The 18,530-nt window shown below is 46.8% G+C and overlaps 2 non-coding genes across 2 annotated transcripts; both read right to left on the reverse strand.

Annotated features, from left to right (window-relative positions):
- Nucleotides 1-211: 211 nt before the first annotated feature.
- Nucleotides 212-285, reverse strand: Trnat-agu (transfer RNA threonine (anticodon AGU)). Its single transcript has one exon. It is a non-coding gene; the product is annotated as a tRNA-Thr (tRNA).
- A 2,770-nt stretch (nt 286-3,055) lies between these two features.
- Nucleotides 3,056-3,129, reverse strand: Trnat-agu (transfer RNA threonine (anticodon AGU)). Its single transcript has one exon. It is a non-coding gene; the product is annotated as a tRNA-Thr (tRNA).
- Between the last annotated feature and the right edge of the window lie 15,401 nt (nt 3,130-18,530).

Here is an 18,530-nt window from a genome sequence, read left to right on the forward strand (position 1 = left end):
AGATTATCATGTCCACTTCAAGCTCTGGGAAGATCACGCACCCAGACGAGAAGCGGCACACCAATGCGTTCATATCACTTTCAAAATATACAGAAAAAACAGAAAAAGGGGTAGAGGGAAAAAAACGTGCGTAGATCTTCTAAAATGGAAGTGAATAAAAAAGTGTACAGGAGGTCCCGACAAGCCACCTAGAAAAAAAGAGGCTCAACCGAGGCACCGGCGAGATTCGAACTCGCGATCTCCTGTTTACTAGACAGGCGCTTTAACCAACTAAGCCACGGCGCCACCGACTGTGACTGGGCGCCCTTGACTTTTTGTTTCTCGTGCTATGTTGCGCTGAAATCGGATAATACAATATTCAGCGCGTTATTAACTTACAGGTGACGCGCTTTCCACCTCCCCTAGCTGCCAGCCTCGAAGGTCACCCCGCGCGGACGCCAATTCTGTACCAAGAGTCTCCGGGTGTTCTTGCGCAACGCTCTCCCGGTTTGTTCCGTCGCTTGAAAATCCATTGTAACCCCTTCATTTCTTTTCTATCTTTGGTTCATTTGTAACGTCGCATCTTGTGGGATACAAATTTTTCTTGCAAAAAAAAAAGAAAGCACAAAGAAGAAACAAAGAAAGAACGAAACATTGATGTTTTGCTGCCGGGAAATGATTAACATACACGCATTATTAACATTTTCTGGTGTCGAAGCTTAGAGAAAAAAAGCCATAATACCTAGCTTTTTCTCGTCACCGTACAACTTAATCTCTCGCATTGGCATATTATCGCCAACTCGATTTTGCAGCACTATCATGTGCAAATAGTATATCTGCAAGATTTCACAAGAAGGCATCTCTTCACTGCATTACGCAGCTTTTCTTTAGCCCTGATGTCTGATGACGGCGGAGACATCCGTTTGAAAGCCTCCAATATCATCCAGTAAAATATTCGTGCGATAAGCCCACATTTATAGGACGTCTCCAAGATGTGGTGGTCTAGAAAGATGGGAGATCTGGGCAAGTCGTCAATTGTAACGTGAATAACTGAGTTACTTATGGTAGCTACACCACAACAGACGCGGACAAAATGAATAGAAGGGGAGATAATATGGCGCTGACTAATTGCGGAAGAATATTAGAAGAATACTAATCTATAACACGCATCACATGACCAACACAGGACAATGCTTTCGAGCAAAACCTATTATACTGAGAATCTAATTCACAGTCCTTTTATTTGTACGATGTGACGACTACTAGAGGATTAAATAGCGGGTCAATCACGACAGAGAATGTAAAGGTGGCGAAGCTGTTCCTTAGTATAAATAACAGCTGACTGAATGACCTTAAAGTAACGCTAGCGAAACGAAACCATCCACAAATTCCTCTCGACCAGGCTTATGACGTCGCGTCAAGATTATAGAGGCAGTCGGCATTAGCTCAGAAACAACCCATACCAAAATCCGATAGACCACCAGCCTTTATAAGCAAATATCCTAACGCCCTCCCAAACATAAATAACATCCTACGAAAATACCACCCAATATTATCAAGCAACGAGCGTCTGAGAAAAGCGTTCCCGGATGTACCAAGGGTTACCTATCGCCGCAACAGAAACTTTAAAGACATGTTGGTGCATTCAAAAGTCAGCCAACATCTTTCCCCCCTTATAAAAGCATGTTCTCGCCCCAGGTGCAAAACCTGCAAGCACCTTCAAAGTGACCTTAAAAATAAATGTGCCCCAAATGGCTGCACACACGAAGTGAAAACTAGCTTTACTTGCACTAGCTCCGATGTAATTTGTATGCTTGAGTGTTCCTTCTGTAAGAAGCAATATATCGGTGAAACGGGACAATCAATGAACATTAGGCTAAACGGACATCGCGCGGACACAGTTAAAAAGCTTCCCAAAGCCGTCGCCGAGCATTTCAACCAATCAGGTCATAACTTTGATGATCTTAAACTCTACATACTACAGTCAAATTTTCGCTCTGCGCGAGACAGAAAATATAGAGAATCGTACCTCATTCATAAGTTCAATACATTGCAACCAATAGGCATGAACGTTTCAAAGGGAGCTTTAAAATCTATTCGCTATGCTAAATTGAAAAGTATAGGCAACAGCACTTAGTAATTGTTCATTGAGTTGCTTAGTCGATCTTTTTTTTTTGTTATTCGATTGTCAATAATATTCCAACCTCCCTTTGCTTTCACTCAATCCTTTCGTCCTTTTATCTATATATCTACGCCGCCCCCCCCCCCCCCCCCCCGCTTTACCATTTTTTTTTTTTTTTTTTGTGCCTGAACACCATTTTTCCTCCGCTACTTTTATTCTCCCTGTCAGACACGATAGTTCACTGACCTCCAGCGGAGCAGACCCCCCCTCCCCCTTGTCCAGACCCCTTGCATGAAAAGAGGAACCTACCATGACACGTCAACCTGCTAACACAGGGGACTGCCTCAAACTCCTCCACCGACTATCAGTAGTGCATTATATTTCCTTTCAATTCTGCACCGTCGCCGCTAACACATTCTCGCTCGTTACCTCATCCACCCGCCTTACCTTCTCGCCCCTTTAGAGGAACCCTACCTATATATATAGTGCCGAGGAGAGCATACGTCGCCTTGAAGAAGACAAGTCCACTTGTCGGAACGTTCGCTCCTGCTCTCACCTTGTTCTCGTGTTACTCATCGTCTTGAATCGCCATCTCCCGCATTCCCCTTGTTTTCCCTAGCTTTCGTAAAAGCAACCCCTGCTTCGTACGTCGCAACCTCCATGTGCGGGCGAGTTTACTGCTCGATCCAGCACGCGAATAAGTGCTGAAGGTTTGGACTCGAGGAACTTTGCTACTGTGATCGATGCGAAAGCCGGCACGCCAATGCGCTGAGTTCATTGGCGAAAAAAAAAGAACTATAAATTGGAAGTTTCCTAAGACATAAATGAAAAATACACTACAAAGAGGTGAAATGCAGGTCCGTTTCTAGCTCTTACTGGTTGCGCTCGCATTCTGCTGCAACTCCACTGCCATAATAGCCGCGCAGGAATGAAGTAAAACAGAGGTTTTTACCTAGGCACCGGCGAGATTCGAACTCGCGATCTCCTGTTTACTAGACAGGCGCTTTAACCAACTAAGCCACGGCGCCGCTTTAAATATGCTCACATTCTCGGATCCACGCTTAAATCGGACGACCCACTTTTCAGCACTTCATTGCGTCGCAGCGCACGCACCTTCTCCCCCTCACCTTGCTGCCACTCTCGAGGGTCAGCGCGCGCGGAGGCCAATTCTGTACCGAGAGTCTCCGGATGTTCTTGCGCAATGCTCTCCCGGTTTGTTCCGGTTCTTCAAAACCGCCCGACGCAGCACACGGCTGGGTACTGATGTAGATTTGTAACATCGCATCTTGCAAAAAAAGCGAGAGAGAAAGAGAGAGCTTGCGCTGGTTGGTTGAAAATATAAAGATGCGTGCAATAATACTTCCTCATATTCCTTCTTTGCGAGAAAACCATCATATCCAGCGCTATCGCATCATTGTATTATTTTCTTTCGCAGATTTGTGTATTACCACAAACTGATGTTATGACGCAGAGACACGTTGCTATAGATACAGAAAGTATATCTTTATAATGTCATCAGCTGCATCGGTTCACTGCTTCTTTCTTATCTTTATACTTCCCTCTGCCCCTTTCCCCAGTGGTAGGTTAGCAAACCAGATTTTCCGTTCTGGTTAACCTTCTGCTTTCTTTTCTCCTTTATCTCGCTCTCGGCTCAGTGCACTTCGCAGATTTGTTGTGTAATATTTAGTTTTAAAAATCGCCGATGCCCGTCTTAATTGTTTTTTGACACCGACGTATGGGTAGTACAGCCAAGTCATTGCAAGCATTTCACACTATACGCTAGGATTAGTTCCAGCGTCTCAGGATCGTCACAGACACTTTCAGTTTTATTGCAAGCATACCAACGCTGCTTCAACCAATATATCAATCAATCGCCATCGCTGCCACCATCATCATCATCATGAACAATATTAATAATAATTAATCAATCAATCGTGTTTATTTAACGTGCCCAAAAACAACCCCAAGGTCTGAGTGCTGGCGCACGCATACATTACAAACCAAAAACAAGACACTCAGGGAAAATTCATTAAGAAAGAAATGAATAAAAATAAAAATTGTGAAAAGAAGAGAGTACCGACCACAACGCGCAAAGTAAATACAAAAAAAAGGAGGAGAAGGGCACTTGAACAATGCATCAAATTATAGCACAAGGCAAAGCTCGGAAAAGAACGATGACAAGGAGTTATGAAATATATCAAGTTCACGAAAGTAAGCGTTATAAAGATTCTGTATTCTGTGGACAGTTGAGTGTTCGTGATGACAGGCAGGAACATAGAAAGGTCTATGTTCTCTGGTGATCTTGCGTGGGATGCGGAACATGACACAGCTGAGAAGTTCGGGACACGTGAGGTTACCGTGAAGGAGTTTAAAGAGAAACAGAAGGTCAGCGCGATTACGTCGGTCGCGAAGCGAAGGCAATGACAATCCAACAGTGCTAGTACAGGGTGCAATGTCCAGGTTTGCAAAGCGGTGATTATATATGCTTAGAAACTTTTTCTGGACACGATCTATAATGTCACTGTTAGATCTAGAAGAGCCATTCCAGACGACCGACGCATATTCGAGTTGAGGAAGGCAGATGGTTGTGTATAATTTGCGGAACGGTGTAGGAGACTTGAATTCCCTCGATAGTCTGCATACAGAACCAAGAGAGCGCATACCCCGCATTGCAACACGTTTAGTGTGAGCCGAAAAGTGTAAGGTTGCATCAAAAAGTACACCAAGATCATTGATCTCGCAGACCTTACACAACGGCACAGAATCTATAGAATAAGAAAAAGAAATACTTGCTGTTTTGCGTGTGAAAGTCATGACTTTGGTCTTAGCAGCATTCAAGGTAAGGTTATTATCCTTGCACCATTTAGAAAAGGAAAACAGGTCAGACTGCAGGGCGTGACAGTCATCAACAGTGTGAATTTTCTTAAAAATCTTGATGTCATCGGCATATAGAAGGAAAGAAGAGTTCCGAATAACAGAAAGAACGTCATTAATAAAAATTAAAAAAAGGAGTGGTCCTAATACTGACCCTTGAGGGACGCCGCTAGTTGCCAAGTAAGAAGAAGAAGTTTGGCCATTGACGTTAATATAACACCATCTATCAAGAAGATAACTGCGCAAGAGATTCATAACTGACGAGTTAACATCAAGGTGCGTAAGCTTGATCAGAAGCAGCGAGTGGCTGACTACATCAAAAGCCTTGCTGAGATCACAGTAAATGGTGTCAACTTGCCCCCTTTGAAGTACCGGCGTGGAGATCTGTGTCATGAAACTTGCGAGATTTGTGATAGTGGAGCGGCCGGTGAGAAATCCATGCTGATTCGGAATGAGCGAGTTCTTCACAGTAAAAGACAATATGTTGTGAAGAGCAAGCTCAAGAATCTTGGACGTAGCACAGAGAAGAGAAATTGGGCGATAATTCGACACATCTGATTTACATCCAGACTTAAATACAGGATAATAATAATAATAATAATAATAATAATAATAATAATAATAATAATAATAATAATAATAATAATAATCGCAATAAAAATAACAGGAAACATTCTCCAGCTGGAGTAGAATCCGAGGTTTTCCAAAGCTAAAAAGGGACGCAAGGAAGAAGCTGGGAGTATGACGTACGTAACAAACAGACGATAAAATTCAGCTCAAAGTATATAAAGGATAAGGTATTAGTAAACAATTTGTGTGACAGGGACTAGGCAGCAAAGCGGTGATACAACGCTGCATTGTTTCAAGCAACTTCGACAATAAGTAAAAAAAAAAGTGCGGTAGACTCCAGTGCATAGCACATGCGCACAGATGACAGTAATGATGTGCTTTATCAAAATTATGTGAAATATTTTATGAATAAATAAGGAAACATATTTGGGGGCGGGGGGGGGGCGTATTCATTAAAGTGTTCTTATTCTAGAAGTATCTGTAAGATCGGATGCCAGCCAATTGTGATGTCGGACATACTACTGAATGCAGCTGGCCCATGACAAACAGCACTTAAGATCCAAGAGCTTTGTGAATTCAGCCCGATGTCCCATGCATCATAAATCGAGAAAGCACTGTCAAAAGTGTGGGTCGGCATCGCTGCCAGTGCAGTTACATGGCAAAGACAGCCCAGAAGCCAGCGCACTGAACTAGGGTGCCTCCATGTTCTCCTCGCAAGCGGGTAAGGAGGTGCGCATTGAGGCACCCTACAATGAATGGCTCCGCGCCCAGAGCAGCATAACCGGAGTTTCGTGTGCCCCGTTCGAGCACCCTGTGATGCTCACAGGGAAACTAGAGGAGGAGAAAGGCATTAAAAACATTGTGCAGATCCCAAGCACTTTGAGATCACAAGCATTTTGCAGGTACAAGATTATCTAGCGGCCCTTTATACGCAATGCCTCACGACTTCAAGTGTACCAGAGAGCTGGAAGAATGCCAACATTATACTAATCCATAAGAATGAAGACGTTAAAGAATTGAAGAATTATAGACCCATTAGCTTGCTTTCAGTATTGCATAAAATATTCAGCAAGATAATTTCCAATATAATCAGGGCAACACTTGACTTCAGTCAACCAAGAGAACAGGCTGACTTCAGGAAGGGATATTCTACGAAGGATCACATCCATGTCATAAATCAGGTAATCGAGAAATCTGCGGAGTACAATTAACCTCTCTATATGGCTTTCATAGATTATGAAAAGGCATTTGATTCAGTCGAGATACCAGTAGTCATAGAGGCATTGCGTAATCAAGGAGTGCAGGAAGCATACGTGAATATCTTAGCAAATATCTACAAAGATTCCACAGCTACCTTGGTTCTCCACAAGAAAAGTAGGAAGTTACCTATCAAGGAAGGGGTCAGGCAAGGAGTCACAATATCTCCAATAATATTCACTTCATGCTTACAAGTATTCAAAGTCTTAGACTGGGAACGCTTCGGAGTGAGGATCAACGTCGAATATCTCAGCAACCTTCAGTTTGCAGATGACATTGTCCTATTCAGCAATAATGGGGAGGAATTACAACAAATGATTGAGGACCTTAACCGAGAAAGTGTAAGAGTGGAGTTGAAGATTAATATGCAGAAGACAAATATAACGTTCAACAGCCTGACAAGAGAATATATATATATATATATATATATATATATATATATATATATATATATATATAGAAACTTTATTTGACTGGAACACATTTTAAGGCGCGGTGGTCGGAGCCCCTCAGTCCAGGGCCCCACTGGACTCTGCCGCCTGCCTGACCTAGCTAATTAAGGACTTTTGGCCTATCAAGTCGGAACGGACGAGCTGTGCCTCCCACTGCTCCTTTGTGATATTGTTAGTTGGCCAATGAGGGTGCTTAGTGCACTCCCAGGTTACATGTATTAGGGTAGGTATGCCACCGCACCAAGGGTACTTCGCCCTATAGCGAGTGGGATACATGGCGTTTAGCATTTTTAGATAGGAGAATGCCCCGGTCTGGATTTTGCGCCAATCGGCGGCCTCTTCCCTGCTAAGTTGTGGGTGAGGCGGCGGGTATTTTCTGCAGACTCCGCGTTGATGAGCAAGGATGTAAGAATTCAGGATCACCAGTGAGCCCCTGGAGTCTGTACATGAATACGTTTATCTAGGTCAATTACTCACAGGGGATCCTGGTCATAAGAAGGAAACTTACAGGAGAATAAAATTTGGTTGGAGTGCATACGGCAGGCATTGCCAAACCCTGACTGGGAGCTTAGCACTGTCGTTCAAAAGAAAGGTGTACAATCATTGCATTCTGTCGGCGCTAACATATGGGGCAGAAACTTGGAGGTTAAAGAAGCTCGAGAACAAGTTAAAGACCGCACAAAGAGCGATGGAACGAAAAATGCTAGGTCTAACGTTAAGAGACAGGAAAAGAGCGGTGTGGATCACAGAGCAAATGGGGATAGCCAATATTCCAATTGATATTAAGAGAAAAAAATGGAGCTGGGCAGGCCATGTAATGCGTAGGATGGATAACCGGTGGACCATTAGAGTTACAGAATGGATACCAAGAATAGGGAAGCGCAGTCGAGGACGGCAGAAAACTATGTGAGGTGATGAAGTTAAAAAATTTGCAGGTAGAAGTTGGAATCAGCTAGCGCAATACAGGGGTATAATTGGAGAACGCAGGGAGTGTCCTGCAGTGGATATAAATATAGGCTGATTAATATTATTAGTATTATTATTATTGTTATTATTACTATTATTATTCCTGGGGTTTTACGTGCCAAAACCAGTTCTGATTATGAGGCACGGCGTAGTGGAGGGCTCCGGATTGATTTTGACCACCTGGTGCTCTTTAACGCGCACTACAACGTAAGCACACGGGCGTTTTCGCGTTTCGCCTCCATCGAAATGCGGCCGCCGCGGCCGGGATTCGATCCCGCGATCTCGTGCTCAGCAGCGCAACGCCTTAGCTGAGTGAGCCACCGCGGCGGGTAATTATTATTATTATTATCTAGAATTGTTTGGGGTACCGCGAAGCGATACCAGGTGGACCAACGTGTTTGCGTAAATTGAGTAGTTGGGTGTGTGGGTCGTGAGCGAACGTGCCCGCGACGACTTCAGCATGGCCACGTTGAAGACGATCGCATGGCAGCAATGGCATGGTTTCTTCGCCGGCCGTTCGATGCGAGCTTACATGGAAATTGTTGGTTTTTACTTAGGTAGTGGACGAGCCACAACGAGAGACACACAGATTGTGACGTCATCGTGACTACGTGTTGTGCAATCGTAGTTATCGTACGTAAATAGGGCTTCGTCATTAGGTGTATATGTAAAACGACGATGGCACGTGTACCGCAGCGAAGAAATGTTAAAGCATGATTAACTAAGGTGATCATGAAGTCAGTACAACGCTGCAGAATTTTAATCACGATATTAGCCAAACGTACCCAAACTCTAATTACGGAGTTATAGGGCCGCATTAAACATGCATGCGGCATCAAAAGTCGCACAATATTTACAAAGATGCACACGACACGCAGTATTCTAGAGTGCTGCGACGCCATGGGAACCACGGTGACAATGCTTCAAGTCGATCTAGAAAAATCCTTTCGCAAGTGTCTAACCAAATAAATCATTGTGTTTTAGGGCGCAGCTCTTGGGCGCCTGTTCCTTCGATGAGCGTCGGCACTGTCCCTCGCAACCGAGCGAACGAGCACAATGAAGAAAGCAAGCGAACACAGAGCGCAGCGGAAGATGAAAGACGGCGATAGCGAATTGAGCGCACGAGGAGAAAAGCGGAGGAGGAGGGGATGGCGAAAGCGTGACAAGAAAAGCGTAGTGCCACGCAAGACGGGCTTTGCGGGGACGACCGCTACGAGATGGCGCCAGAGCAGCGCGACATCGTCTTTTCGCCGATGGCATGCGGCGCGCGCGTCCAACGATACCATATATGGAAACAAAGGGCCGCATGAGTGGAGGTCTGTCTGCGGCGGCTGCCGTGAATCGCGCCCACGCATCACTGACACGCTGCCTCTCGCGATCTCCCGATTAGCGAGGCAGTCGCTCCACACTTCGCTCCGTTTGCAACGTGCCGCACGATACAGATTGTCCGCGCCAGCCAATATATCGCGAAATGAAAACACGTATACACTCAAATTTCGCATTAGGGAGTATCGTAATCGTCGGTGCATTTTTAGAATACGTTAACGTAGGAAGCGTAATAAAATATGGCGTGGCCATGGCATATCGGGATTGCTCAACACAATTAATTGTAAGCAGGGTGGTCGGTGCGCGTATCAGTGTGCAGTGATCTGTGTGCCAGGGGTTCCCCTTATCACCACTGTTGTTTTGTGTATACATATTGAGTATGCATATTTTGCTATAGTGTTATATAGAGTGAATGTGTGCGTTGATTCAAACTACATGAGGTCGAAGTACGGCTTCTCGCCTACACAGACGATATTGCTACTTTACAGCGAAGCTTGTAGCGTCTATAGTTGGGTGGGAATTTTCACCGGTTCGTGCTCAACCAAAAACAGTAACTCCACCTAGCGGCCGCACCCACTCGGACAGACCTCACACGGCAGCTCTAAAAGGGCTTTGTCTTTGATTAACCGCGTAATACAATTATGTCTTCTCGCGTATTCGAATGACAGTCCGAAGCTAACATCATGTCTTCAGCTTTTGTGTAAGTCGTACCTTACGAATTATCTGACGCAATTTACTTTGAAAAATTCAATTAGTTCAATAAGGCACTTGCGCTTGGGGGAGGGCCTACAAGAATGAGGATGTATGCTGCACTTCCGCACACGTGCCGGCGCGCCTCATGACGTACGTATGCTCACAATGTACCTGTCCTTGATGCGTGGGCGCTCTGCCCGTTGCATCTGTCACAAAGCGTGTGCTACGACCGCAATCGGCATTATGGCCAACACTGTCCAAATAAAAGTATTACATCATCAATTTCTAGTTGTATAACGTCGCTTGTGGTGGTGGGGCTTACCTAAACTTCGTCTAACGTCGGGGTGGTGGTACTTACCTAACGTCGGTTGTGGTTGTCTAACATCGGCCACAGCTTCGCTGTACATCACAAGGTGGAATGGAGGCAGATCTCCTTTTCTTTTTTTTTTTTTTGCACAGATTATGAGAGCATTATGCATGCGGTCGAAAAGGTTAAAAAATATTGTTCGGCAACCGGAAGTGCGGTGAATTGGGGAAAGTGCCTGGGGTTCCGGCATGGTGACTGGCCTGGGACCCCAGACATTTTCGCTAACATCAATTTCGTTAACGCACCGGTGAAATAGTTCGGGGCACCCTTGTAATTCTACAAGGACAGTGAACCGTACTGCCAAACACAGGTGACCGAAATGCGCGATCAGACAAGCAAATGGAATGGTTGGAAATGGTCAATATTTTCTAGAGCATCTGTCCGTAACTTGTTTATAGTCAGTAAAATTTAGTATGTGCTACATGTTCTTCACTGCTGGAGAGTTAACATCGTGAAATTTCACTGTGTTTTTGCAGTTTTCGTGTGGGGATCCGCGTGGGAAAGAAGTGGGACAAACCTGTTCTTGCGAGATCGAAAGGGGCCGGGTTTAGGATTGACACGTCTTATTGCGCCAGATTGTAAACCACTTTTTGTTCTTACGTGATGTAAAAAGACCCTTTTCTATATGCCAGCTTCGCCTGAGCAAACAGTTGCTGTATATTGTCGTGTCCGCGAATAATTCGGCAGGAAGCATTCATGGCTTTCTAAAAGAAGTAGTTATAGCTTGTAACTTTTAGTCCGCTCGGGTTTCGCTTGATTATTTGGTTGCTGTGACAAAAAAAAAATACAAGGACCTGTGTGATGTTGTAATTCCTGTACGTCTGTAGAGGTCAATGTACACTGTAAGACGAGGGAACGATGTACTAAAAAGGGTGAAGAAAGTGATGATACCTGCAGGAATGAAAACATTGTTTTTCCAAATACATACAGGTACGCTTACTGTCAAGCCTTGGCTGGCAGAAAAGGGCATGTTCGTGCCATCGGGAACGCACTGCGTAATATATAGAAAAGAGGAAACGATATAGCATGTGTTCCTCGATTGCGGGGATGCCGTGTTTCTGTGGGACTTTCTGCAGCTTACCAGTAAAAATAATTACCCTTGGATCCCTCGGGTATTCCATAAGCCCCTGTAGAAATTGAGGACGGGACACCATTTGACCTAATAATGTTGATGATACTCCATAGCATATGGACGAGCAGGATGGCCGTCGGCACGCCGATCTGGATACCCGTTCGACGCGTCAATACTTTATTTATAAATTTATTTATAGATACTGCGATCTTAAACAAGATCTTAGCAGCGTGGTACACTAATAATTTTACATACAAAACAAAAGAACAGAAATTGGGAACTGCACTCAAAAGTTTCTTAACACAAGCGCTTCACATAAGCGCAAAAACAAGCGCTTCACACAAGCGAGCAGAAGAAGGGAAAAAAAGACGAAAAAAAAAACGGTACTTCAGCGATTTTCCAATCATACAGTGAAACAGTGCTATCACTAACAATCTCAGCAACTGCAAAATGATTTTTATTAAAGATATGTCTCTAAAAGTGATAATTAGTCCTGTGTTACAGTTTTATCGGCCAGCTTATTCCTATCTACTATAGTTCTAGGAAAAAATGAATACTTGAATCAGTTGGCACGTGTTGTAAATGGAGTTACAGCTACTGAGTGTGACTGTCTTGTGGCGTAACCTGTTGCATAGGTGATAATATGAGACGTGTCGATGTTATAATGACCATTTATTATTTGGAAAAAGAATTTTAAACGACATACACGATTTCAATCACTAATAGAAGGCAAGCCGCTCCGAGATATAAGGTTAGTAACAGAACTACGCCCATATGTATTGTAGATGAATCGGACTGCGATTCGGACTTCGAAGAGAGTGTGACATGTTACGTTGAAGAACAAAAACTTGTTCCAACTGTTCGAGACTGGTTAGCTCGTGTAGAGCTCCTCTTACACTTACAGATTTTACAGCGGAGCTGTTAAGGTTTTCGTAAGTCCGTTTCGTGCCGACAGAAAACTCGGCCCAGCTGTTCGTCGCTGAGCCACGCAACCTCCTCGCATCACACACGTGCGTAGGGCGGAGTCTCGCCGCGGCATGCGTGCGCTTCGCCTTCCCTCTCCCCAGCCGAGGAGAAGCGAGTGTTCGCTTAGCCGTGACGTCACTGATATGCTAGAAAGCTCTGAGCAGCCAGCGCGCCGACAGATGTGTCAGACAGGCAGGCAACCGCAGAGGTATCGTCCATTGTTTCGCTCGCTGCACAACAGAGCGAATCTGGAAGGTAAAGAATGGGACGAAGTGAAGGTCAGTGTCCGTGAGTGCTTCAGGTCCTGGGGCAAGCGTCGAGCGCGGGAGGAGCGCGAGGAGATTAAAATCGTCTCCGACGCGATCCTTCTGCTCTCGAGGCCACTGTCTTGTGGGCCTGGGGTTCGTCCGGCGCTGGCCTCACTCCGAAAGGAACTTCGGATTCTCCTACAGCGACGCTGGGGTGGCTTGAGAGCTATAACCCGAGCGGAGTGGTGGGAAATGGAAGCGTGGTGCAGCAGAAACATTCTCCGCCGACATCTATCAAGGAAGAGCACAACTCTCTCTTCCGTAGTAGATCCAAGTGATGGTAGCATAGTCGACTCACCAGAAGGAGTGCTTGCACTGGCGAGGCAGTTCTACATGAACCTTTATGCTGAGCCAGCTACCACTCCAGCTGTTTTTCCATTCGTTCCACCAACTGAACCGCCGGAAGTTGGTGACACGGCCATAGTTGAAGACCAGCTCTTTTCAGCATTGAAGTCTATGAAGCACAATCGCAGTCCAGGATCCGATGGTTTAACAGTTGAATTTTATGTGAAGTTTTGGAGACTTTAGGGAAGCCTTTCACATCATTGGTGAACAGGCTGCTCAGTGAAGGCACTTTGTCAGCGTCTCAAAGAGAGGGGCTAATCACTCTCCTGTGCAAGGATGAGTCGAGAAGCACCGATATAAGAGCCTGGCGGCCCATCACACTTCTGAACTGCGATTACAAGCTCATAGCAAAGTGTCTGTGTATGCGACTCACTCCAGTTCTCAACACTGTTTTGGGTCCATACCAGGCATGCTGCATTCAGGGGCGTTCCACTCAGCTTCACGGTTTAGCGGTTAGAGACCTTCTCCTGTGGGCAAATACCAGGAAACTTCCCGGTATTTTCTGCTCCGTTGATCAGGAGAAGGCTTTCGATATTATTAGCCACAGGTACCTTTTTCGGGTTTTGAAGGAGGCCGGCTTTAGCGTGGGTTTTCAGCGTATGGTCCAAGCTTTGTACTCGACCGACTTAATTCTGCTGTTCTCATACAGGATCGCGTCTCGGGGGCTTTCGTTGTGGGTCGCGGTGTACGGCAGGGGGATCCGCTCTCACCTGCTCTCTACGTACTCGCAATCGAACTCATTCTGCAGAGGCTATCCTGTGACAGTAGATTTGGCAAGTTCCTACTTCCACCAGGGTCCCCTCCAGTTGCACTATTCGCCTATGCAGACGACTTGTCTATTGTCGTCCCGGACGAGGCATCAGTGTGCACCGTCCTGGACGTCATGGACAGTTACTGCAGGGCGAGCGGTGCCAGGTTGAATAGGTCGAAAAGTGCAGCCATGTACTTGAATTCCACTCCGTCCAGCCCGCAGCCCGTTCATGGTCTACCCGAGAAAACGCGGTCGTGAATTCTTGGTTTCCATTTCGATCCAGACGGTCTGTCTTCTGAAAGCTGGCAGCAAGCTAAGGAGAAGCTTGAAACCAGGATTCAGGAGTTCCGCGCGTTGTCGTGTCCATTGACAGCTAGAGCGAATATATAACTTCTTTTTTCTTTTCTCACGTATGTAGCATGTGTGTCCCCTGTTCCAACCCGAACCAAGCTCATGTTAGAGAGGGTTCTCTTTCGGTTTCTTTGGAAAGGGACAACTGGTTGTGTAGCTAGGCAGGTGCTTAAGCTGCCCAAGGACAAGGGAGGACTCGCAATTCCCGACTTGGGCATCGTAGCCACTGCACTACACGTCAGGTGGACCCAGGTTGCCCTTAGCTCAGATATGCTCCTGACTCGAAGCTTTATTTCCTTCTTCCTCAGCACTAGACTCCGTTTGTTTTCACAGAGCACATTCTCTCACTGTGTGCCTCGCTCAGGAACCCCGTCCCCATTCTATGCGACGGCTGCCAATTCATTGGCACACATTCGCAAGGTCCATTCCGACATCCATGTAATTTCTACTCCGCTCCAAGAACTAGTCGATATCCTTACCCCCGGTCTCCCCCCGCATTGCCAAAGGTATGACCTGTCTTTCCACAGGCCAAGCTGGAAGCTCATTACAGCAAGCTTCCTTGGCGCCAGGCGAGCTACATTCATGTACCGCCTGGCGCGAGGCTGTTTGCCGATTAGCTTCCGACCCTTCACAGCCATCCCAGGTCGTGGAGTGTGCCCCTTTTGTGGCGGTCGGGAGGATACAGTTCACATCTTTTCGCAGTGTTTACTTTCTGCTGCTCTCCTCCAACGGATAGCTAGTTTAGTCTCCCGGGCGTTCCATTTCAGACAGTTCGTTTCCTGGACCCTTTGCCTAGCCAGGCGATCAACCAGTTAGTGCTTCTTCTTGTCGAGTGCTCATACCAAGTTTGGTTAGCACGCTGTGATGCGGTTTTCGGGGGAGGGGTGCCGGGTCTTCACGAAGTGCTTGGAAAAGTGCGGAAGGAAGTCTGGCTCCATCTCACCCGGGAGCGGCATCACCTAGGCGAGAAGAAGTTTCTCGAAGTGTGGGCTCGCCCTGCTGTGATTTTCGATGAGTCAGGTGGAAAGCTTTCCATTAAGTTATGATGCATGCTTCTAAGGTCACCCGACTGGACAGCATGCGCCAGTCGATCCACGTGATTCCGTTCGTCTCAGTGGAATACAGAGTTGGAACCGGTGCTGGCGCAACAGAGTGCGCTGCGCCGCGGACGGCTTCTGTTGTCTCCATGGTTGTTTGCCTTGACACCTTTTTCGTCGAGGTAATCCAGGGATCTGATGGGCTCGTGTCCCTGACGACCGACATGGCTGTTTGTGTGAAGCGTGAAATAGCACGGTGTGTGCCGCTCCACAGTGGCCCCCTTGTCCGGGAAGGACCGTTGTCCCAAACCAAAGCCCCCCACCCAGTCAGCCCGGGTAGGGCGGGGTGCCGGGGTCAATGTACCGAATGATGCTGGGTTGATGAGTACATGTACGCTCTGGGGCGCGGTACCTACGGGTGCCAAGTCCCCTTCCCATCTGACAACGGCACAGTTACCATGGGGCTACCGAAGAATGCCAAGACTCCCGAGGAAGAAGCCGCCTACAAGGAAGCTCGGCGCGCGGCTCAGTGGGACTAGGATGGACGAAGGCGAGCCGATCCTGCCCATCGCACCAAGCCCGCCGCCGACAAACGCCGCCGCCGAGCCGAGGATCCCGAGTCTCGGACCAGTGACAACGAACGCTGCCGACTGAATGCTCTCCGCCGCCTCATGTGCTCGGGGGGGACGGAATGCTCTCCGCCCCCCCCCCCCCTGGGCTCCAGAGCCCGTGCGGGCCACACTTCTTTACAGGGAGTTGTCGTCTGACGCACAGCGAGACACGCTCGGTCACGATATTGCCTCGATCGAGCTTTGAAATTCGTTGATGAATGTCTCGAATCAGGTGTGATATTCAACGTTTTGAAAAAAGGGGGTGTGCATTAAAATGTGATTGCCTCCAAAATTGACATTTAAACAACTGGCCTCAATGCACTAATAAACAATTTAATGCATTTTTGTTACTTATTCTTTTTAAGCTCACGTTATTCGCGGCAAAGAATGTCTATCTCGCCTAGGAACTTGTCTGCAAAACACTACTTTCGCTGCGCTCATTGCGTTTTTTTTATAAAATGTGTATGGGGTTAAAAAAAGAAAAAAAATACCAAGAAGACAAAGAAGAAGAAGAAGAAGAAGAACTCAGCCAAAGCAATGCCAGGTTGCGTATTTCTATTTGCGCCCAAGCCCAGTGCTCGACCGCTGGCGCCGCCGTGCGCACGGCGCTGGGTTGGTGGTGACTAGGCACGACTGTGGCTGCTGTTAGGGGATCGATGGTATTCCTAAATAAACGCGTCACTGTTTTGATGATCCAAATATAATCTCACTATCAGGGAGGGAGCAGTCTACCTTACTGGAGCAGTATTTTTTTTATTTAAGGTGTTGCTACGCTGCGCTCCGCAACACCCCAACGACCGCCGCTGCACGTCGGCGCCCGGCACCACGGCTTCCGCCGCGGCACCGGGGTTCAACCGACGGCGCTGGCAAACAGAGAGGGGAAAAAAAGAAAAGCGTGACACCAAGAAAAAAAGCCAATGCAGGATTCGAACCCGCGTACACCTGGTCTCAAAGGGAGCGTCGAAACCACTAGACCGCGTATCCAGGCTACCGAAGTATGCATTTAGGCGAACTATTGACCCTTTTCGCGGAGCAGTTTGTTTTAGAGAAACGAGATGGCACTCACGGCGGCGCGCCATACCTCTCCTCAGCGACCGCGCATGAATACGAAACCATTACTGCTTCTACCTTGCTTCTGTGCGATCAGCTGTTGTAAATGCAACTGAGTTTTCGCTAACACACTGTGCTGCAATCATGCTAGATTGAATCATGTGGATGGAAGACGTGTGCAGTAGCTGGCTGCAAAAATAGTGACTGGCATGTTAAGGAATAGAATGAATCTGTGTGGCCAAGTTCGCGGACCGCTGCTGCAACTGTCCGAACGTGTTACCGGCACTTCGTGATGTACGTACGGCTTTCCTCGAGGATACAGAAATTTGCTCATCCACCAGCCTTTTATCGCTAACCTTCCAAGAAAGGGCTTCATCCCCATAACGTCGGCAAGAGTGAGTACACTCGTTAAACAAAGGGAGTAGCGCCGCTTCCTGTCATACTAAGTTTCGCGCACATTATCTCTACACATATGTCCCAAATGGCAGGAAAACTTACGCCCACTCTGTCGCCGACGTATCAAGAATAAGTGAATGGGCGCATACTTGAATACATGCGCACTGTATACGCACAATAAATGACGGACTACACCTATGGCGCACGAATGTTCGAAGCTGAATGTTTCGTGACGGTCCATAAGAGTAAGCGAGTTACTATAGCTGTAATATATATTTGCTACAAGGTATTACAATGTACAAAACAGCTACGTTTCAAGCACTGTGCGCTGGAAGAACAAATCTATCGGAACTGAGCACACCCGCGAGCGATTAGGCAGAAAATTATCAGATAGTGGCCGCACCGAGGAACTTCACAGAGTCAGAAACTGACAAGCCACTGCTTCAAAATATTTGCCGAATAAAGAACAAAGAGCAAAACACACTAATCCTCACTGAATTAATAATCGGAAAGCTTGGATAGCTTGGAATACATATTAGCCCCGCTTTTAGAACAAGCAGCGTATATGGTGCTTGTTCTAAAAGCGTTGCTCCGAAAGCGCTTTTGCATGTTCTCTGAAGCTGTGATCAAAGCTTCGTGTCGTCCACCTAGTCACCGTCTACGATATCTCCGAAAACAGAGGCTTTCTAAGCCGCGCCGGCGTCATACACTTCCATTGTTAACAAGGAGGCAACGGAGGAAGTTTAGGCAATCAATGGACGCGTCACCACGTGATCAAACATGGCAGCGCCCACGGGATCGCTGCGAAAAGGGTCAATATGATTGCGTTCGAGCGTCCTCGGCGGAAGAAGCCATCATAGACACATGGTACGCGCGAGCGGCGCATGGCGGTGCCAGCGGTCGAGCACTGGGCTAGAGTGACCTAGAAAATGGGATAGTGTCCAAAGCACCGCGCGAATGCAGAGGAGTAGCGAGGACCTTTTTGTGTGAACTCCCGCGCCGCGGCGCTGCTGTACCGGACCCGTTAAAGCCCTTCA

Source organism: Dermacentor silvarum, chromosome 1, assembly GCF_013339745.2.
Source record: "Dermacentor silvarum isolate Dsil-2018 chromosome 1, BIME_Dsil_1.4, whole genome shotgun sequence".
Classification (NCBI taxonomy): Eukaryota; Metazoa; Arthropoda; class Arachnida; order Ixodida; family Ixodidae; genus Dermacentor; species Dermacentor silvarum.